The sequence below is a fragment of the Chlorocebus sabaeus genome, chromosome 7 (genome assembly GCF_047675955.1).
Source record: "Chlorocebus sabaeus isolate Y175 chromosome 7, mChlSab1.0.hap1, whole genome shotgun sequence".
NCBI lineage: Eukaryota > Metazoa > Chordata > Mammalia > Primates > Cercopithecidae > Chlorocebus > Chlorocebus sabaeus.
This window is the reverse complement of record NC_132910.1, coordinates 133,108,756-133,131,568: the sequence shown is the minus strand read 5'-3', so window position 1 is coordinate 133,131,568 and position 22,813 is coordinate 133,108,756. Positions and strand designations below refer to the sequence as shown.

Genomic DNA, 22,813 nt, shown 5'->3' with positions numbered 1-22,813 from the left:
CGACAGCTTTTCTTTATCATTAATTTCTTTAAGATTAATATTCCTGAATCTTTCCTGACACACAAAATTTAACAAACAATTCACATAGGTAGGCACACAATCATTCAAATGTAATCCTAATCAAAGGGCAATTCATATCAACTAACTTTTAAAACTTTCTCTTGTTTTCGCCATGTATTAAAAATAACCACATGGAAAAAATAAGGTAAGGTATTACCACTGTTCCATCAGTTGTGAAAGGGAAAACAAGAAAACACAGCCTATACAACTGATTGGTAATCGTGCACTCTATACACATGAGAAGTACGGCAATAATTCGGAGCATTAAGTGTTAAAGCCACACTGCCTGGGTTCAAATCCTAGCTCCACAACTGACTAGCTGCATGACCTCAGGCCAGTTACTTCATCTCTTTTTGACCTCAGTTTCTTGTAAAATGGGTGGTAAAAATAGTACCTATTTTATAGGATTTGTGTAAGGATTAAATACACGCATCTATGCAGAGTACTTAGAACAGTACCTGGCATTCGATATTTGCTGCTATCCACTTACTTTCTACTGTGTGTGTGTTAGTCATTGTGATAAATGCCAGAAATAAACTGATAGTAAGAAAGCATGAGTCCCACTCTCAAGAAAGTAAGAGGTTGATGTGGTTCCAGTTTGTGTCCCCACACAAATCTCATGTAGCACTGTAATCTCGAGCGTTGGAGGGGCCTAGTGGGAGGTGACTGGCTCATGGGCGAGGACTTCTTCCTTGTCGTTCTTGTGATAGCGAGATCTCGCGAGATCTGGTTAAGAACGTGTAGCACTTCTCCCCTCACTCTCTTCCTCCTGCTCCCGGCTAGGTAAGACATTGCCTCATTCCTCTTTGCCTCCCACCATGATTGTAAGTCTCTTGAGGCCTCCCCAGCCATACTTCCTGTATAGCCTGTGGAACTGTGAGCCAATTAAACCTCTTTTCTTTATAAATTACCCAGTCTCAGGAATTTTTTTTTTTTTTTTTTTTTTGAGACTGGAGTCTGGCTCTGTGGCCCAGGCTGGAGTGCAGTGAAGCGATCTCAGCTCTCTGCAAGCTCCGCCTCCCAGGTTCCCGCCATTCTCCTGCCTCAGCCTCCAGAGTAGCTGGGACTACAGGCGCCCGCCACCTCGCCCGGCTAATTTTTTTGTATTTTTTAGTAGAGACGGGGTTTCACCGTGTTCGCCAGGATGGTCTCGATCTCCTTAACTCGTGATCCGCCCATCTTGGCCTCCCAAAGTGCTTCAGGTAGTTCTTTATAGCAACGTGAGAACAGACTAATACAAAGACATACTAATGGATATACTGACAGCCTTGTTATATTGCTATACCTTTCTAGACACACCTCATTGTTGACGTATATGGGATCACACAGTGCTCCTTTTGTTATCAGTATAGTAGTTCCATTTCTAATTTCTAGAAACAATGGTTAAATCCCATCTAGGAGAGCTGGTATCAAATGACCCTAATATTTGAGAAATTTAGTTGCTCGATTCTTTAGGCTCATTACATTATCTATGTGACTACAAACTAGCATCAAGTCATTGGCTTGCACCTGTCCTTCAATGTGGCATAAAGTGCTGGTATTAAATGATAGCTCTGGGAAATGGTACTGTTACCTAAACATAAACACACACCAGTGCACGTCCACTGTTTATTCCAACCAGCTACTATTTCTGCTGCAGACACATGTTGACAGTGTGGCGTAGAGACAAACACAATGTCGTTCATCCAGCTAAAAATCCCATCACTAGATAAAGCAAGGAAACAATTTTATATTTTTGGCAACACATATGTAACATGCATTAATGAGTTCTGCTTTAAAGCTTGAATGTGAAATTGTGGTGATATGCTCCGTTAAAAAAAAAAAAAACTTTAAAGAGTTCAGCTTTAAAGCTTGAATGTGAAATTGTGGCGATATGCTCCGTAAAGAAAAAAATACCTGAAGAACAAACACGTTCTTTTTCTTTTTCTGTAAGTATTCCTAAAGCAATATGAAAATTTGGGTAACATTCTTAATTTCAATGAAAACTTTAAGTATATGACATGTAGAAAGCTAAAACAAATCTAAAAGGAATCTGAAATTCAAAATTAATTCATATATTGAAGGTCTACACTCGTAACTGCTTCCTTGGATCTTTTTAATTTTAATTTAATGACCTCTTTTAAGTACACTGTAATATGTTACAAAGAAGGCATCTTATGGGAGAAGGCCATAAAAATAGACCATATTCGTGTGTAATATCTACTTGTCGTTTCTGAAAAGAACTGACATGAATGCCTACATCTCAAATAATGCAGGTGGTATCAGAGACAATGCTATCTTGCCATGTACAAGACAATGCCTATGTGTAGACATTTTCACAGGTTAGCAATGAAAATTATACTAAAATTGCAAAAGGTTGAGAAAGAAATTTTCTCATTTTATTTTCAATTTTTCTTGTATTCTAACCTACAGTGCACTGACAATTCTGTTCTGCAGTGCCAAAGTTTAATCATATCGATATATTCCACAATAATATTTGCAGGATTAGACTGAAGGGTAATTTTTTAAAATCACAACTAGTGGTGGTAACTTCCACATTACATTCTGCCCATGTTATTAAAAGGCAAATAAAACCAATGTATGTATTATGTTCATAGGAACATACAAAAAAACTACAATATAGATATAAGCATATTAATAACTAGGTTTACTTTATCCTTATTTTGAAAGGAAAGGAACCATAAATTGAAAAGCATTATTGTAATTAAGCCAAATATATTTATAGTAAAATAAGAGTTACCCTCCAAAATCTGTTTTTCAATGAGTGATTCTAGCTTAGTATGTCTCAATGAAAATCACTGAATTTACATTATTTTTGTAAGTTATAGATATAATATTTAATAAAATCCAATGTTTAATTGCTGGCTTTTGCTTTAGGTTCATAGGTAAAAACTGAAATATAAATTTAATTAACATTGCATTTAAATATACTCAATTAAGATAACAGTATCTGCATTTACTTCAGCGTGGTGTACTGTCTAGAGAAATTTGCTTCTTTGGTATGTCATATTTTGCCTCCCATTACAATAACCAGAAATGAAAGAAAATAACAAAGAAAATATCACTTCTTAAATTTTGAAATAAAGCAAAAAATCAGTTATTATTAGAATTAAATTATAATTGTATTGTATTGTATTGATTGATTATTTTTGAGACAGAGTCTCACTCTGTTGCCCAGGCTGGAGTGCAATGGCACCCCCTTGGCTCACTGAAACCCTTGCCTCCTGAGCTCAAGCAATTCTCCTGCCTCAGCCTTCCCAGTAGCTGGGACTACAGGCGCATACAGCCATGCCTGGCTAATTTTGTGTATTTTAGTAGAGACAGCGTTTCACTGTGTTGCCCAGGCTGTCGCGAACTCCTGAGCTCAAGCAATCCGTCCGCTTCGGCCTCCCAAAGTGCTGGGATTACCGGCGTGAGCCACCGTGCCCAGTCTATAATTATATTTTAAAGTAGAAAAATCATTTAAAAAATATCTATCAACGTAAGTGTAAAGTTGAGGATTTACCCTACTGAATAATGAATCTTTAAGCGCAAAAGTCTGTTTAAAACAGATAACAGGAGCTACACTTATTTCGTAAGAATTCCAGAAAAGTCAAGGTAAAGAAAAAGAGAAAATGAGGTGTCTTCTTTATTGTTACAAAGTTCAAGATAAAGAAGAGTTATTTAATTTTTAGGTTTATATCTGGACTTTCTCTTTAACTCCTTGTTTATTGTTACATTTAAAGCTTGATTTAGAAATTAGTTTTTCAGTGTCTTTAAAAAATATATTTACAACTTGTTATAGAAACTCTCTTGGCCTCTCCCTGAATTATTTTTCAGAGTCTGTGTTACAAATTCTCAATTATTCACTTTGGCAGAATGAAATTTCTCAACTTCGAACCCCAAGCAATAGATAAGAGCATTATAGTAAAAAAAATAATAATAAACAAGAAAGAAAGAAAGAGAAAGAGAAAAGAGAGAAAGAAAGAAAGAAAAGAAAACGACTCTTCAAATAGATTAGTATTTAACAGAAAAAAAGGAAATTCTCTCAACTACTTGTGTCTTTCAAAATCAATAAAATGACTCAGCATATTTCAAAATCAAATACCCAATTCTCTGTTCCCTGAAACAATTGCCTAAAAATATGTCAGTTTAGGTTTGACATAATAAAACCATATTTTAGTCATTGATAGAAAATTCATTTTGTGTCTAGAAATCCACCATATAAATTCAGAGTTAAAATACAAGAAGCCTAAGAAAATTTCATGAAATATCTATGCGCTTTGATTTTTCAAAAATGAAAAAGAAAAATTAAAATGATACAACCAATTGTTCATTAAATAGTACTGATGTTTTCAAAGATAGAGTTCCAAATAGAATTAGAAACAAATTTTAATTTTTCATTTTTACGAAGATACTTTTTAAAATTAAATGTATATGCACATATATGAATTTAAAGCAAATGTGTTAATATATTAGTTACTTAAGGCCTACAAGCAAACTTAAAAACTGAATTTAAAAAATAATTCTTTCACACTTTGGCAAAAGGAAATTGTGATTTTGAAAAATATCATTAGAAAACTGGCCTGCTGTGTTTCTAGGATATTTTAGCAAACAATTAAGGATACCAAGAGCCTCCAGCAGCTTCATTTGCAAAAAGCTTCAGTTTGAAAGACTGGGAGAGAGAAACTTAAGATATTTTGTTAAATTACTGTAAAATTCTGGACTCCACTCAAGATTTTACTTGTTAAATTATTATTATCGGTTTTATTTTTAGTGCCAATTACACTAAGAAAGCTTAGCATGACCAAAATGAGTGAATCTTCCACACAGCTCAGAGAGATTAAAAATGTAATGTCTGGAAAACCACTTTTAAAATTCTACAATAATATAGATTGTAATTCTCAAAAAAGAATAACTGCTGATACAATTTTTGAAAATATAATCAAATACTTCCTGTTACTATCAATCATACCTAAAGAATACAATATATTGAGATTATATGAAAAAAATCACTATTCCTCACTTTCGTCTTTCTAAATACATTTATTTTCTAAATGTGCAGGCAAAACTTCAGAGGAAAAGACTTTATAATTCCATCCACTTGCTTATATTTACAGAATATCAATATCATAAAAAAGGTTCTTATATATCAGAAATCCTAAACCAATATATATTGGGTTTTCCCTCACAAGAAAATTATACCCCATTAAGAGATCAAAAATGTTTACTTCTAATTTTGAAGTTATGTAGAATTCTCCATAGAATGGAAAATGACAAAAAACAATGTATCAGTAGATACTATGGTTATTTATAAAGAATCAGAGTACTGTAAAAATAATATTTTCAACACTACAAATGAGGATTATTACTTCAGTTTCTAAAGAAATGCCTCCCTCAATGCTTTTTTCAAACACTCAAATCCCAGCTTAATAAAAACAAATGGCATTCCTCATTTCTTTAAAATTGCACATGCAATATCATAAGCCTTGCTTTTTAACAAGATACTACACTTTCCAATTTGGTAATTAAGTATTCATAAGCCTGAGTTTAGGCTGCAGTGTGCTGGGGATGATGGGCTGAGTATAATAAATATATTTATAATCGTCAAATTCATGAATTTATTTATATTAAAATAAAATTAAAAGGTAAGTTAAAATAATATAAAAACATAGCCTGACTAATCCATAAAAGTGGTCTTTGGCATTTCATCACAGAACTATATAAATTATAAATGTGTATAGTATCATTAGAAAATTTTAACATTTCTATCCCTCAGTAACTCTATCCACTTCTGAAAATTACAGACTTCTAACTTGCCAAGTTAAAAGAGTGTATTTTGTGTCTAACAGGAAACTAAACTGAATACTTACTATATTGTTAAGGAAAACTATGACAAGTACTGGGTTCCAAAGTATTTTACGTACTGAATCTTTTAGTTTCCAACTACAATTTTCAACAAAATTGAAAAACATTTTAAAAGACAAACATTTCTTCAAGTAAAATATACTAGTACATAAACTGTACCAAAGAATCTATCCAATAAAATTCAGCCAACAAACATCAATCATAAAAGTCTTCCATTCCTAAAATAATCCCCACCCTAATAAAACAAAAGAAGTACTTTAAAACCATACATTTCTAGAAACTCTGCATGATTAAATAATATTTTATCTATAATATAACTAGTTTTAATATAACCAACACAAAATTTAAGTATAATCCATAAAGATTTGAAGATAAATTTACCCAGGTTTGTGTATTTCCTTTCTGGTTGAAGAGCAGACATCTAGATAAACTTTCCAGGGTTGATATTCTAGAACAATAGTACAAAAGCCTAAAAAAAGGTTACAATGTTATATTTATTAACATATAAATTTTTTTACTGCCCTCTAGTGGCAAAGAGTCAAGTCACTGTATAAAGATGAAAGCCTGTGATTGGGAAGACTCACGGTGAGGGCTATAAAAAAATCCTGAAAAACAGAACAGCAAAATTTTACACCATATGTCATACTTCTTTACAGGAGATTAATTATTTTAAAAAAAAACTCATACATATGAAACTCAGATTTTATTTCCTAAAAATATAAGAATGACATAAGCAGAATGAATATTAGAAAAATACTGTCCATCAACCATTAAATATGTTAAGTGGCACTACCATGGCACTAATATTTCAAAAAATAAAATATTCAATAAATTTTCACATGGCATTAGAAAAAATTTGACTAATTCTTTAATTTTACTGACTGGTTATTTTTAGTGTTTATTTTTAAAGAATGAAAGTAGTATGAAATAACATTTTCAAGACTACAAATGAGGATTATTACCTCAATTACAAGAGTTATTCTTAATTTTTTAAAATTCAAAATTCTAAAGGAAAGTGTAAAAGTCTTTAAGTTCCACAGAAACAAGTAAGCTAAATTAATATTCAGATTTGTTCATGAAAGACATTTTACATTTGAAACAGGTCTCACTATGTATAAAATTGACAATTGGTATGATATAAAAGTATATATAATCTGTAACTAAATTAACATTTGTTCTGCTTTGTACCAAACTAGTCATAGGTTCCCTCCAGGTATTTTCCAGAGCATCTGCATAATTTTATTCATTTGTTTTTTGCTTTGTTTTTCAATATTCACTTTCTATAATTAGAAATAGGATTTAAAGACATAAAGTATGATTTTTTTATGATTATTAAAAATAAGTATTAAAAAATAAAGTAGATGAACTGTTGTATATCTGTGTATCTCAGATGTGATTTGTTGCATCTCAGATACAAAATGTATTAAACAGCTTGTGCTATATAAAGAAAAGTATAATCCTGGAAACTTGGGTAATTTAATCACACAGCTTGTCTCAGGGGAAAATCATACAATGCAATCAAGAAATAAAGAAAGAAAAGACATTTTAAACCTGACAGGAAAGTCACTGGAGGAGGGATTCAAGAGGCAGGTGGAAGGGCCCTATGCAGACCCATTCTGAAAGTTTTTAACCTTTAGGAACTCTGTGACCATATGAAATAAATTTAGGCTTGATATTTTTGTTTATTTGTCTGCTTTTACATGATATAAACTATGCCTGCAAACCAAGGCTACCAGGGTCTTGCAGGATCTCAATAAAGGTTGAACGCTGATTATGGCTAAAGGTGGAAAACAGTGTGTTCACACTTCCTTCTGGGTAGAAACTCAGAAAATAGCTAGGATGTTTATACAAGGTTCTTTCTACTCAAGGTAACAATCCCTATACAACTATCTAGTCATTTCAAAGGTTCTAAACTGTAAAGTGCTTAAAGGTTCTGATCAAATCAAAGATTTTGAAGAAAATGGACAGTGAAAAGTGCCGGCTCTAGCAACTGTGCCAATACACACAGCAGCCAAGGTCACTACTAAAAACAAATTCAAATACTAACCATGGCACAATCCTTGAAATAAATATTTGAAGTAAAAATATCTCACGGAGATAGTTGTGCCTCATCTTCACATTTTGCTATAGACAGCGGCTGTCCTCTGGCATGGAGAACCTTATGAACAGTGTTGAACATAGACTCATTCCAATTGGGTTTAGAAGTAGAACAAGCCTGTTCAGATTAAACTTTAAGAAGTGGACATTAATAACCTTTTTGAAGATTCAAGTATGTGTCAAAACCAATGTCAGCAATGACCTCCTGTGAGACAACAGGAGAGCTGGTATTGTTCAGCTTCTCCCATCGATAATAAGTTCTTATAACATTTACAGTAGCTGATCTTCAAGACCATGTACTTTATCCGTGGAAGCTCACTGTCAGATCTAAAAGTTCACTTCTGCAGTTGATATAGAAGCTCTTAAGGAAAGCATGAGTAAATTCAGAGTATTAGAGCAATAAAAACTTGAGAAATGAAATGTATGTGTGTCCAAATATAACATATAGATACATACACACACGTATGTTTCTGTATATAATTTACATAAATCATGAAAAATAGAATGGGCTGCTGAAATTTTATGCTCTTAATACCACTCTTTAAAAATAAACATTTTCTAACTCTTCAAAAAATCGACAATAAAAATATACATTCCTTCAGCATCAAAGAAATCACCAAGCCCGTCTTAAATACTTTACTTTCATATGCTATCAGGTTTTTCTTCTCTCCAACCCCAAACAGTTAAAGTCATACACATAACCGCTGCCACAACATCTATCTGTTTTTACTGACAAGAGATGAAAAAAGAAATACATCTGTTTTCTACCTCTGGATATAGAGGAAATAAAGGTTGGCTATAGACTAAAATGGGTTTAAATATAGACATCCATTTTAAACACCCACTAAAAATCTCTGGGGAGTTTCAGCTATTAGATGAGACTTCACTTAATCAAGTGTAGGTCATTTTGGAATGAGTCAAGTAATACCACCAGGGACTTACTTTGGAATGGCAAATGCCATTTTTAAAAAGCAAAGAGGTTACACTTAGGGCTTCTCTACAAAATCTATTCTAAGTAATTTACACAAAATACTACCATCCCATATATTCCACTTAAGCTGGAAAATATTCAAATGTACGAGAGAGTCTGGAACACAGAGATCAAATTTTGAATACGATAGTACCTACAAGGCTTGAATCCTCTTCTGGAATCCAATTATCGTAGTCACTTGAGGGATACTGAATTATTATTTATCCAATAAAGACGAAGATGGACACATCTGAGTGATTGTTCAATAGAGACAGACATTAAAACCATCTGTGACTACAGAAAGGTAAAATGTCTGATGAATTAGTCAGTGAAGATTAAATCCCGAGTGTGAGCTTGCTACTACTTGTCATTTTCACAAGTTAAATTTATGAACTGAATAAAGAAGTATGTATATGTATGTAGATAGATGTTTCAGTTTCTAATAACGCGAGCTACCAAAGTATCAATCTTTTAAGAGCTACAGAATGCTTTCTAAATGTCCTCTAGTATGATGGCATTTCAGTCTGACATTAGGCATATAAAAACACATCCGCTATCATCAATGATATGATTTGTTCACTACAACTTCCATCAAGTCATTCTGTTGAATATTTACACTTTCACGAAACTGACCCAGAAAAAACATATTGATCAGTTTTAAATAAGGAATATACACCAATAGTAGACACACCCATTCTCCATTCCATGACCAGAGTTTTGTGTTTACATAATTTGATAATCACTGATATATTTTAAAAAGAATAATTAAAAAAAATAACCAACTTTAAAATAAGATGGGAACTTAGGGATAGGCATCTAACAGTCTTGCCTTCTAATATGAAATGAAACGACTTAAAGATGTCAAACCAGGGGATAACCTACCACTAAAGGAGCCCTCCTATTCCAGAAATAGTGAGGAATGTCTGCTAGATCCACTGTAGTTGTGATTAGCGGAAGGAAGGTACCTCCAATAAATGCGCACTGCCCATCTTTAGAAGCCCTTGCAGTTCAGAGGACTTACATGGGAGAAATTTTAATGAAGCATGATTAACATCAACTCTTTTCAAGAGCTGAAGTGTATAGAGGGGAGTAGGTCTCAGGGAGATGGGACAATGTGACTTGCAACCATTATGCACAAGAGGACAACAGCATTAGGAAGCAGCGATAATGGGAAGGTTAAATGTAAAGCTAGAGGCACACATAAACCAGGTAAGTTCCATTAAAAAGCAAGCAGGGGATATAATATTAATATCAAATAAAATAGAATTATGATAGAAAAAAGCATTCACTTAGATAAAAAAGAATATATATTAAGGTTACAGCCTACAATGAAAATATAATAGGCATGAACTCTATGTATCAATAAAGCAAAACAGTAAGAAATATACACACAAAGAATAGAAACAAAACAATACTGGAAAACTTTAACAGTTTAACAGGTTTTTTAAACCTCTAAAGAAGCAAACAGGCTTGAAAAGGATGTTTGGGATTTATAACGGTAATTTTCAATCTGGGACAGTTCTCATTGCCTGAGAATGTTTGGAAATGGGGTGTGAAGTTTTTGAGTTGCCACAATGTCTGTTAGCCTCTAAGGATACTTAGACTAAGTGATATCCCTAAAATGTAAGAGACAGTTTCTCAGAAAAAGGAATTATCCCATCCACAATGCTAAATAGTGCCCCAGCTGAATTATACTCACTCATCTAAATCATAAATTTAAATATGGTTTAATGTATATAGAGCAAATGCTGATGCCTACAAATAAGAATATTTTAAAGTGTATTAATAATCATAATATGATCATAAAAATGTACCATCTATTAGACCAGTGGTCTTCAAGCCATGGTATCTTTAATCCTGTGAGTAAAAACTTTCTAAGGGGTATGTAAGCCTGAAGAGTTGCAAAGGAATTCATTTCAGGCCCTGATATTGATTTGGCTAATCTGGTACCTACAGAAGAGCTTCTTTTCTCATCTTCACTCTTTAAAAAAAGACAACTATCTAGAAACTTACCATGAGGCAATGCCCATTCTAGAGCAGCAAATTAAAGAGCCATGAACCATTACAATTACCACCTCATTTCATTATGAGATACATTTCCAAAACAATTTTATTTATTTATATTTAAAATTATTTTTGGAGACAGGGTCTCACTTTGTGGCCCAGGCTGGAGTGCAGTGGCACAATCATAACTCACTGCAACCTTGAACTCCTGAGTTCAAGCTATCCTCCAGCCTCGCCTCCAGAGCAGCTGGGACTACAGGCAGTGCGAACACGCCTGGCTAATATTCTTATTTTTTGTAGAGACAGGGTCTCATATGTTGCCCAAACCCCTGGCCTTAAGCAGACCTCCCACCTCGGCCTCCAAAATTGCTGAGCCACAGTGCCTGGCCACAAATGTGATTTTTTTTTTTTTTTTTTTTTTGAGAGAGAGTTTTGCTCTGTCGCCCAGGCTGGAGTGCAGTGGCGTGATCTCGGCTCACTGAAAGCTCCACCTCCCGGGTTCACGCCATTCTCCTGCCTCAGCTTCCCAAGTAGCTGGGACTACAGGCGCCCGCCACCACGCCCAGCTAATTTTTTGTATTTTTAGTAGAGACGGGGTTTCACTGTGTTAGCCATGATGGTCTCGATCTCCTGACCTCGTGATCCACCCGCCTCGGCCTCCCAAAGTGCTGGGATTATAGGCGTGAGCCACCATACCCAGCCAATTTTTACAGACGATAATTTTTTATTAGAGTGTACATGTTTGGTTTTGGATCAAGTGTGTACAGATTACAACAGTATTTGAAACTCAAAGAAGATCATTTGTTTCTGAAATTCAAAGAAGATCGTTTGTTTCTCTCTTAGGACCTTGTAGCCACAGACATTTTTCAAATATATATATGGCTGTGTTTGTTGCAGGAGAGTACAGTAAGTTGAACAATAAAGGAATTTCAAGAATAAAGGTATATTATATTAAAATAAAATATTCCACGAAATGTGGAATGAAAATACAAATTTCAAAGAGAAGAAATAATGTAAAATATGCTAGTGTTGAGGAGTTTTGTAAATTATTAATAAATACCTGATGGTGAGCATCCGATGGGCAGAGCATATAGTATTTACTCAAATTATTAATGGACACTGAATAATCATGATATACTAGAGGCCAGCAGTTCCAGACCAGCCTGAACAACAGAGCAAGACTCTGTCTCCACAACAACAACAAAATGATACAATTAACCCGGCATGATGGCATGCACCTTTATTCCTAGCTACTTGGGAGGCTGAGGTGAGAGCACAGTTTGATCCCAGGAGGTCAAAGCTGTAATGAGCTATGATCATGCCACTGCACTCCAGCCTAGCAACAGAACAAGACTCTTTCTCTTTAAAAAAAAAAAAATTGTGATATAACAATTTATTTAAAATATCAATATCTGTCATACACTGGAAATTAATCTTTTGCAATTATTTTTACTTGTGATGAAGAGTATTTGACTTCAACTTTAAAATGTGTGGGAGGGTATTGAGTTTATCAAATTATTTTAGTGAGTAAGCAAAAAGTTTGAAGATCACTATGTAAGAGGCAAAGAAAACCCCAATAAATCTTCAAAAAGCTTACATATCCAAGCCACGTTTTCTTTTATCAATGAATTAAACCGAGAAAGTTTTAAATAGTAAAAATCAAAATGCCTAGAAAATAAAATATTAGGTCACAAAATGTACACAGAATAATTTTAAAAAGAACACCTACACATGGAATGGGGACAAAGTTGCGTTTAGCAACATGTTAATAGCCATAATTATGTCTAAGAAAAAGCAGCAAAGGGGATTAATAAAGATTAGAGTAGAAATTACAAATTAGTAAATTGAGAAGGTAAGGTTTGAAAAATATGTAAGACAGAGACCTCTTGCTAATAAAGAAAGAAATATGTAGAACATAAATTTGCAAACTTTAAGATGAGAAAATAGAAGTTACAGTTACATTTAGGCAGAATAATAAAAAGTTCAAGGTCTAAAAAGAATGGAGAACTAATTTATAGCCTCTGATCTATAATTTACTCACAAGACAAAAATCCCTTGAAATTCAAGAGTCCACTCAATAAATTTCCCCCTGGGTATCTTTAGTAATCAAAATGAACTACTCTTGCAACTTTTAGAGAAATTCTAATTGGAAATAGTGACAGAGGGAGAGTCCAGAGAAACATAACTCACCAAAATAAAATGACATCATCTTAATTATCTTTACTTATAAGAATGATTTAATGAGTTTTTAAAATAAAAGTTGACTTCTGAATACAATTTTTAGGAAAACAGGTGAATAAGACATATGATGTACTGTGATATCCTAAGGAATAGTGCTTAAATAATCTATTCACCTAGGATTATTTCTTTAAGTACACTATTTCATGGTATATTTATTTTATAATAATATAATTATAAGTAATAACACTTACACATGTTACACTTACAAACATATACTTAACGGGCACACACACACAGGCATGTACCACATAACATTTCAATGATGAACCACATATATGATGATGATGGTTTCATAAGATTATACTACTATATTTTTGCTGTATCTTTTCTGCTTAGATACACCAATACATACCATTGTGCTACAACTGCCTACGGTATTCAGTCATCTGCTGTACAGGTTTGCAGCCTAGAAGCAACAGGTTATACCATACAGCCTAAGTATGCAGTAGGCTATACCATCTTGGTTTGTGTAAGTACACTCAGTGATCGTAGTGCTACAATGACATCATCTAACAATGAGATTTTCTTAGACTGTATCCATGTCTTTAGGCAAAACATGACTGTATAAGAAAGTTCATCATATAGACACAATTCATAGTGGCATACTTACACTCCTAACACTAGAAGGTCATTTTTAAATGTTTTTAGATAATCTGAAAGTTCTTGCATTATCCCTATTACAGTGAAGTGTTTATTATGCTGAGGATAATTAAACATGTTTTAGATTATCTTTATTTTCCTCCCCATGGCTGTACAGCTTTTGGTCATTTCACTGCTCATTAAAATTTCCACAAGAAAATAGGCAGAAAAACAAATGCAAATAAAATTCGAGGCAAATATAATTGTATTCACATTGACAGATGTGGTAAATTCTGTTACTAGAAGATTTCTATACTAACAAATAATACTGATCTTCATTTAAATCACTTAAAGTATTGCACCAAATCTAATTTCCTGAACACCTAGTAATTGTTTTATTCAAATGGAAAAGTTTCAGAGCTACGCAACTAAATGTGTTGCAATTTACCTGGGAACCATGGAGAGTTTTGGTTTGAGTCTAGTTCTCTAATGACTTACAACATTGAGAAGGTCTCAGAACAGACCCATTCCCACATTCCCATGGTGAAGTTTTAGAGCTTTCTACATAATGGATGCACCCTAACTGACACAAATCTCCTATGGCAAATCCTAGCCTGGTGTCTACAGGGGCTCAAAGGCATGGTGGTCCTTATAATGTGTTTTATTTTTATTTTTGGCAAAGAGTAACCAAGGATCTGACCCTTTTCTCTCCTCTTAGCAGCTATTAATGTGTGTTTTTCCCTTTCCTTTCCTCATTTTGAAATTATTATCTACATACAACCTATTGTATGGTCTAGTGAAAGTGGTCAGGTTGAAGTCCAGATGTTTAACCAGAGGAGCTGTGTTCTCGGCATTTAGAACTAGAATTGAGAACAACAATTTTGGGACGGTCCTTCTTATCATTCCTATGTTAAACTGTGGGTTAAAAAGAACGTATGGATTACCCTGGGAAACTAAGGTATGGTGAGAAAATACTTTCTGAATTATAAACAAACTTTTAAAAACTGATTTACATAAATTAGGGGTTGCCTTTCTCTGTTTACTATAGTAGTTTTTGATCATCAATTTACAACAGAACACTTACATATTATTTTCACTAGTTATAAATGACTTGCTTAGGACAGTACAATCCGATAAATGACTTTAGGGGCCCAGCATGAAGCCAGTTCCTACGGCATATAAAATGGTTTCATACTTTTTTAATGATGACCTTACCCAAGGGACAAGTTAGCACTCACAGTCACTTGGGATTCTTTCTAACTCTATGATTCTATTACTCATTTCTAAAACAGGCCTGTCCCCGCTGGATATTTTGTAATTAAAAAATTAAAATTTATAGGAACTCTTCCAGATGTCCTGGGATATCTGAGACAACAGAACAAAAAATATTATTAAAATCATTCTTTACATTTATGTTGTAAAACAGGATTTCACATAGATATCACACAGACTAGAAAGCTACTTGAATTTCTCTAAAACAGATGCCATTATTTTAACAAACTATTGGTATAATGGAGAGCATACTGGATAAGAATCCAGAAAGCTGGCTTCCAGTTCTCTTTTTCTTTTTCTTTTTTTTTTTAGACGGAATCTGGCTCTGTTGCCCAGGCTGGAGGGCAGTGGCGCTATCTTGGCTCACTGCAACCTCCGCCTCCTCGTTCAAGCTATTCTCCTGCCTCAGCCTCCGGAGTAGCTGGGACTACAGGTGCACACCTCCATGCCTGGTTGTTTTTGTATTTTAGATGAGGTTTCACCGTGTTGCGCAGGCTGGTCTAGTTCTCTTTCTACCAATATCAACCTATACCCATAGTCAAATTTCTTGACTTTTTTTTTTTTTTTGAGACCGAATCTTGCTCTGTTGCCCAGGCTGGAGTGCAGTGGCACAATCTCAGTTTACTGCAACCTCCACTTCCCAGGTTCAAGCAATTCTCCTGCCTCAGCCTCCTGAGTAGCTGGGACTACAGGCGAACACCACCATGCCCAACTAGTTTTTTGCATTTTTAGTTGAGACAGGGTTTCGCCATGTTGGCCAGGCTGGTCTTGAACTCCTGGCCTCAGGTGATCCGCCAACCTCAGCCTCCCTAAGTGTTGGGATTGCAAGCACGAGCCACCGCGCTTGGCCTAAATGTCTTCACTTCTTTGGGTCTTTATTTCCTCATATCTTGGTTAAGTCCTTCCCTATCTAGAGTTATAGATAATTCTTTTGAACTTTAATATATGAAATACGAATTAGGTGAACTAAAAATGTAGCAATTAATGCTTTAATTTTATTACAATAAAATTATGAAATTGGGGCATATGCTAGCAGAGGTTAACACTAAAAACAGACATGAAATCTCAGCTTGTTGGCCGGGCGCGGTGGCTCAAGCCTGTAATCCCAGCACTTTGGGAGGCCGAGACGGGCGGATCGCAAGGTCAGGAGATCGAGACCATCCTGGCTAACACGGTGAAACTCCGTCTCTACTAAAAAATATGAAAAACTAGCCGGGCGTGGTGGCGGGCGCCTGTAGTCCCAGCTACTCGGGAGGCTGAGGCAGGAGAATGGCGTGAACCTGGGAGGCGGAGTTTGCAGTGAGCTGAGATCCGGCCACTGCACTCCAGCCTGGGCAACAGAGCGAGACTCCGTCTCAAAAAAAAAAAAAAAAAAATTCTCAGCTTGTTTCCTTTAGTTATTCAAATTCATTCAGGCAGACATTCAGATGTTTATCAAGAATACTTAAGAATAAAAATAAACTAATCACAAATGTTTCCACTGGAGATGCACAAACAAACATAACTTTTAAAAATCAGTTGATGACCCTTCTGGCTAAGTAAAAAAGATCCTAAAATCATCTCATCATCATTGATTTACTGATCTTTGTTTTAAATCACTTATTTTAGACATCCACATTGAGATTAGTTTTTTCTGTAACTCAGAGTAACTGGCCAATAGTTCAAAATATAAATTAATGATTGTTAGTACTGGAAACAAAGAAGATACGGTATCAATAGCCTAATCAACATGCACATACACACACACACACAGACACAGACACACACACACACAGACACAGACACACACACACACACACACACGAGCACACAGGATTTTTTTATTTTCAATTTACTTAAAGACTCCTGAAAAATAATGAAAGAACTTACGGGTACAGAGCCTAACATGGCATTGAAGGAAAATGTCCTAAAAGTAGTATGATGCCAAGCTGCTATTCTGCTAAACAAATCAACAAAAAAAGGCACATCATAACAAAGGAATGTTTTATTTTCATCATCAGGAAAATTTCCATGTAGTAGTAGACAAAGAATACAATTCTGGTCAATACTAACAGACACCTGAAATGCAGATGCTATGTGTCAGTTTCAATAAAAGAATAATGGAAGAATTTCAGAACTAAAAAAAACCCAAACCATTGCTTTTGAAGGTCTTTGAGGTATCTGTTAGAGTTTTGTTATCCAGCCCAAGTCATGTAGTTGGCAGCTGAGCACAGATCAGGACTCATGTCTTCTGGCATCCAGCACAGCATATATACCTTACCTTGTGCTTAAACCACACAGCCCCACTCACAGCAGAAATCTGACCACTGTCAAATATACGGAGCATCCTAATTTTGTATGAAAACAAGTTAACAAAGTAACTTCTGTTTTTGAAAGAAGTGTGAGAAACTAAGTATGTAATGCCTTGTTAATAGTTTGTATTTTTTTTGTAGAGACAGAGTCTCCCTATATTACCCAGGTTGGTCTCAAACTCCTGGGCTCAAGCGATCCTCCCGCCTCAGACTCCCTAAGTGCTGGGATTACAGGCATCAGCCACCACGCTCAGCTTAAAACATTTTTAAACTGGCAAAAGGTTTTCATAAATGTAATGCCTATTCATATTATTATGAATTTAAGTTTCAAAGGTAAGATCATCACCCCTTCTTTCTCCTCTTCCTGTGCAACCTGAGGAAAGGAGGACATTCTCTAATGCCTGAATGAGGAATCTCAGTAGATGACACCCATCTATAAACATTACAAAATATTTGATTGGTGAAGTCCCTGATTTAGAACCACTTCCCATTTTCCACCTCTATCCTGCTCCCCTAAAAAGGCATAAACCACTCTAACACTCTAATTACTAGATTGGATCTTTACAGGGTGCGTGTTCATAAAGATGGGTTTAAACTATATTACATGTCATTATAGTTCACATATAGACTCTCCTACTGGCAGGAGTGGCCCAAGGCGGAATTCTAGGCCAGACACAGTGTGTGCCTGAGGCTCTTCTCTTCTCTGTGGCCTTCTTAGTCCACTTCTCTGAAAGGGCTTTCCTATATCTAATTAACCAACAGCTGCTCTCAGAAAAGGATCTCATGCATCACTCCTTGGGAACATAACACTTTAGACCCCAGTATATCATTTATTGTCTTGAAAGATGATGACAAACCTCCTGAAATTCCTGGCCTAGATATCTGTTCATTCTTACAGATAAATATGTCATGTGTTTATTAAAAGATACTTTATGGATATTTATGGATATCAGTTTTGGTATTAATGGCATCAGTTTTGCCACTTAAAACTGAAAGCCAAAGATAATTTTCAAAATAAATTACAAATAAGCTTTGTTGATAATCATAAAGTTCACTTATATCATTTCTCTTTTACATTAAAAACAATTTGTAAGTTTAAACCTTAAAGGGAAATTGAGGCAACAGACCATACTCACATAAAGTTTATTGTAACTAATGACTAGGATACTCTAAGATGCTTAATTTACCACCAGAAGGTTTATAACAGTATTTTGAGTGCCACAACTAGAGTATGGCAGTCTCCACAATTTTTGTTTCTAGTTTTAAAAATTCTGAAATAAAAAAAGCATAAAAGCTAAATTTTAATTTCCCCTATGATTGAATAGCAAACATTCAAAATTCTATGGCTGTCTTACTATCACTTCCCATGATGTGAGACTCTCGGAAGAAAAGAAACACAAGTCAGCTTTGGCAGATAAAATATCTTTAAAGAATAGGAGTGTGAAGGCAAGAATGCTCAATTCTAACTTTCTAAACCCACTAAGGAATGGGAAAGGAAAAAAAAAAAACAAAACTGAAGACAGCAAAGAGAAACATTTTTTACCTTCTTGTATCCTTTTCCTCTGTAGTAAGTTGGAAAGTGTGCCCCCAGAATCCATGGCCATCAAGAAGCTCAGAATGTGACCTTATTTGGAAATAACGGTCCTTGGTGTATACTTGGTTAAGAAGAGGTCATTCTGGATTAGAGCAGCTCTAAATCCAAAGACAGGATTCTTATAAGATAAATGGACACACAGAGGCTGGAAACTGGCTCACACCTGTGATCCCAGCACTTTTGGAGGCCAAGGCAGGAGGATCGCTTGAGCCCAGGAGTTTGAGACCAGTCTCAGCAATATGGGGAGACCCCGCCTCCATGAAAAATACTTAAAAAATTAGCCAGGCGTGGTAGCACGTACCTGTAGTCCCAGCTACCTGGAAGGCTGAGGTGGGAGGATCACCTGAGCCTCACAGAGACACAGAAGAAAGAAGTCCACATGAAAACGGAGGTAAAATGATGCAGGTACAAGCCAAAGAATGTCTGGGCAACCAGAAGTTGGAAGAAGCAGGGGAGGCTTCTTCCCTAGAGTTGTCAGAGGAAGCACGGCTGTGTCGACACCTTGATTTTGGATGTCTAGCCTCTAAAACTGTGAGGGACTATAATTCTGTTGTTTTAAGCCACTCAGACTGAGCAATTCATTATAGCAGCCCTAGGGAACGATTATATCCTTAAATGCATAAAAACCAAGTGAATGAAGAATTACACCTTTCCTGCACCCATAGAGTACTTTTGTTTTGTCTTCATGTATTCTTTGGTGATTTACACTGAAGTTTAAACTAATCCATCAGCCTAACAGCCTAATAAACCATAACGTACTTTGGCTTCAGCCTTCAATAATAGTTCAGGTTTATCTATGTTTAATCAAGCTTACTAGAGAAATGAGACTTGGGTGCACTTTGGCCTCTTATAATAAAAAAATAGAAGAAAACATTCTCAATAAAAATTTTTAAACTAAAAAAGCTTTAAAGACATTTTATTTTATATACAACTGGTCAATATTTATTAAATTATATGAGTTACATTATTATAAAAACTGTTGCTTTATTTACTTTCTGACTACACTGTATATAGTTAGTAAATTTCCAGTATCTTATATTACTAATAAAGCACTGATGTCAGAAACATAGTAGGTACTCAGCAAATACTTATTACATTGAAGACTCTAGCAGTATACTCTTGTTATAAATGGCTGGGGGGAGTGATTTCTAATTCCCTAAGACTTTGGCAAAAACATTTATCTGCCCCATAGCTTAGATCGGGCTGCTATTAAAAAAAATACCATAAACGGGGTGGGTTACAAACAACAGAAATGTTTATCTCATAGTTCCACAGGCTGGAAATCCACGTTCAAGGTGCCAGGAGATTCAGTGTCTACTAAGGCACGTTTTCTCATTCAGACACAGCTGGTTGCTCCCGGAGTCTCCACACGGCAGCCAGGGCAAAGGAGCCTCCTTTTTCATAAAGGACCAGTCCCCTCCCTGAAGTCCTAAGGACCTAATCACCTCCCAAGTTTCCAAGCTCCTCATACTCTCCCAATGAGGATGAGGTTTCAACATACAAATTTTAGGAGGACACAAGCATTCTGACCATTTAATGTTTTCTCTTAGTAATTTGTGTAAAACCAGTGCATTTCTTTCACTGTGCTCAAACTCTTTCCTTAAGAAAGACATTCCTAGAAACTAACTCCAATAGGATGAGAAAATATTTTATGCAACTCTCCTAAGAGTTATTGATCAATACACCCTTTCCTTGCCCCACTCTGCAAAAAGTACCTCAATGACATTATCACAGAGGTTGTTTCTAGAATATGCCAAAGGACCTCAAAGACTAAAACCTGGTTAATTCAGGGAGTAAACATCAAAAGAATGAACACAGGAAGGGAATACTGATCATGAGGGGGTAAGGGACATATTAAAAAGCTTCTAATTGAATAAGCAAAAAAAGGCGCATTAGTCTTATTTATTATGTACAAAACAACACTGTTTATAAGGTAATAGGTTATAAGTAAAAACCAGTACAATACAGAACTATGGTTCTCTCACAGGACCTATCTCACAGAAAACATAAACATATTTCTCTGATATCATCTCTTTCTATAGCATGAAAAGCCTAAACATTTTTATTTTGTAATTTCATAATCTTTAAAATACTAAATCGATACCTCCTAGAACTACATATTACTGTCATATTTAATATAAACCTAGTTCATACTATAGTATTTTTAATACATTTTGAGATTAAAAGTATTATATAGGCTGGGCGTGGCGGCTCATGCCTGTAATCCCAGCACTTTGGGAGACCGAGGCTGGCGGATCACCTGAGGTCAGGAGTTTGAGACCAGCCTGGCCAACATGGCGAAACCCTGTCTCTACTAAAAATAGAAAAATTAGCTGGGCGTGGCGTCAGGCGCCTGTAATCCCAGCTACTCAGGAGGCTGAGACAGGAGAACCACTTGAACCCAGGAGGCGGAGGTTGCAGTGAGCCGAGATCGCATCACTGCACTCTAGCCTGGGCGACAGAGTGAGATTCTGTCTCCAAAAAAAAGTATTGTATAATTTTTTTAATGTTAAATCTGATATGTTATAATAATATCAAGACTTCTTTGACTCATAGTTGAATAGTTCATATTGTAGAGAATGTCACTATATCATTAATACAGCATTTTTGGCTTTTCTCCTTTCTACTGTGAGGGAAACATCTCTAAATTTAAAGAAGGTTAATGATTCATTAACAATTATATATGTTTATAAAAGTGTGGCGATTTCTTGGTCTATTGAAGAACATTTATTCCTTAGTATTGTATTAATCTTAATAAGAGCCTCTGTTACATGTAATGAATAATTTCTTCTTTCAGGGAAAGAAATTATAACAAAATACACACAAAAGTGATACTATGGCCGGGGGTGGTGGCTCACCTCTGTAATCCCAGCACTTTGGAAGGCCAAGGCGGGTGGATCACAAGGTCAGGAATCTGAGACCAGCCTGGCCAACATGGTGAAACTCCATCTCTACTAAAAATACAAAAAAAAAAAAAAAAGTATCCAGGCGCAGTGGCAGGCACCTGTAATCCCAGCTACTCGGGAGACTGAGGCAGGTGAATCGCTTGAACCTGGGAGGCGGAGTTTGCAGTGAGTTGAAATTGCGCCACTGTACTCCAGCCTGGGCAACAGAGTGAGACTCCATCTCAAAAAAAAAAAAAAAAAAAAAAAGTGATACTACATGGTCTAAAGTATACCACCAATTGCACTTTTCTACTAAAATAAAGCAACACACTGACTGATGATCTTACTAGGTAAAATCCACACACTAAATGACAGTGGCCATTTCACAGTTTTTGTAATGGTTTCACACAATAGTCCTCTTTACATGGTATCTTATTTCAAGGTGATCTCACAAAATCAAACAGAGTAACACTGAATTTTTCTTTTCTTTCAAATTGCAAAATGATAAATAATTTCGGCTCACAAGACTATTACTTTGAGAGCTTAAAAAACATTAAAATTTTCACTTTTCTATTTGTTTCAACTACAGTTGACCCTTGAACAACACAGACTTGAAGCAGCTGGGACCACATACACGAGGATTGTTTCAACCAAAAGCAGATCAAAATGATGGGATGCAGAACCTGCACACAGGGAGGGCTGACAAGATATGGGTTGTGCAGCATGACTGCAGGCCTTCAGTATGCACGGATTTTGGTGTATGAGGAGGAGAGTCCTGGAAGCAATGCCCTGCCTATACAGAGTGATCAGTATTACAAAAATATCAAGTAAATTTTTCTTTTTTTTTTGAGACAGAGTCTCATTCTTTCGCCCAGGCTGGAGTGCGGTGATGCGGTCTCTGCCTCTTGGGTTCTAGTGATTCTCCTGCCTCAGCCTCCCGAGTGGCTGGGATCACAGGTACCCACCACCATGC

General features: G+C 35.5%; 1 protein-coding gene across 18 annotated transcripts in view; it reads right to left on the bottom strand.

Annotated features, from left to right (window-relative positions):
- The window catches only part of TENM3 (teneurin transmembrane protein 3), a 1,046,942-nt gene that overhangs the window by 313,836 nt on the left and 710,293 nt on the right, over positions 1–22,813 (bottom strand). The window contains exon 1 of one of the 18 annotated variants that reach the window (XM_073017752.1): positions 6,289–6,309. The exons of the other annotated variants lie outside the window; for them this stretch is intronic. The gene's annotated coding sequence lies outside the window, so the exon portion shown is untranslated. Of the gene's footprint in view, positions 1–6,288; positions 6,310–22,813 lie in introns of those variants that run through there. 18 annotated transcript variants of the gene reach the window in all.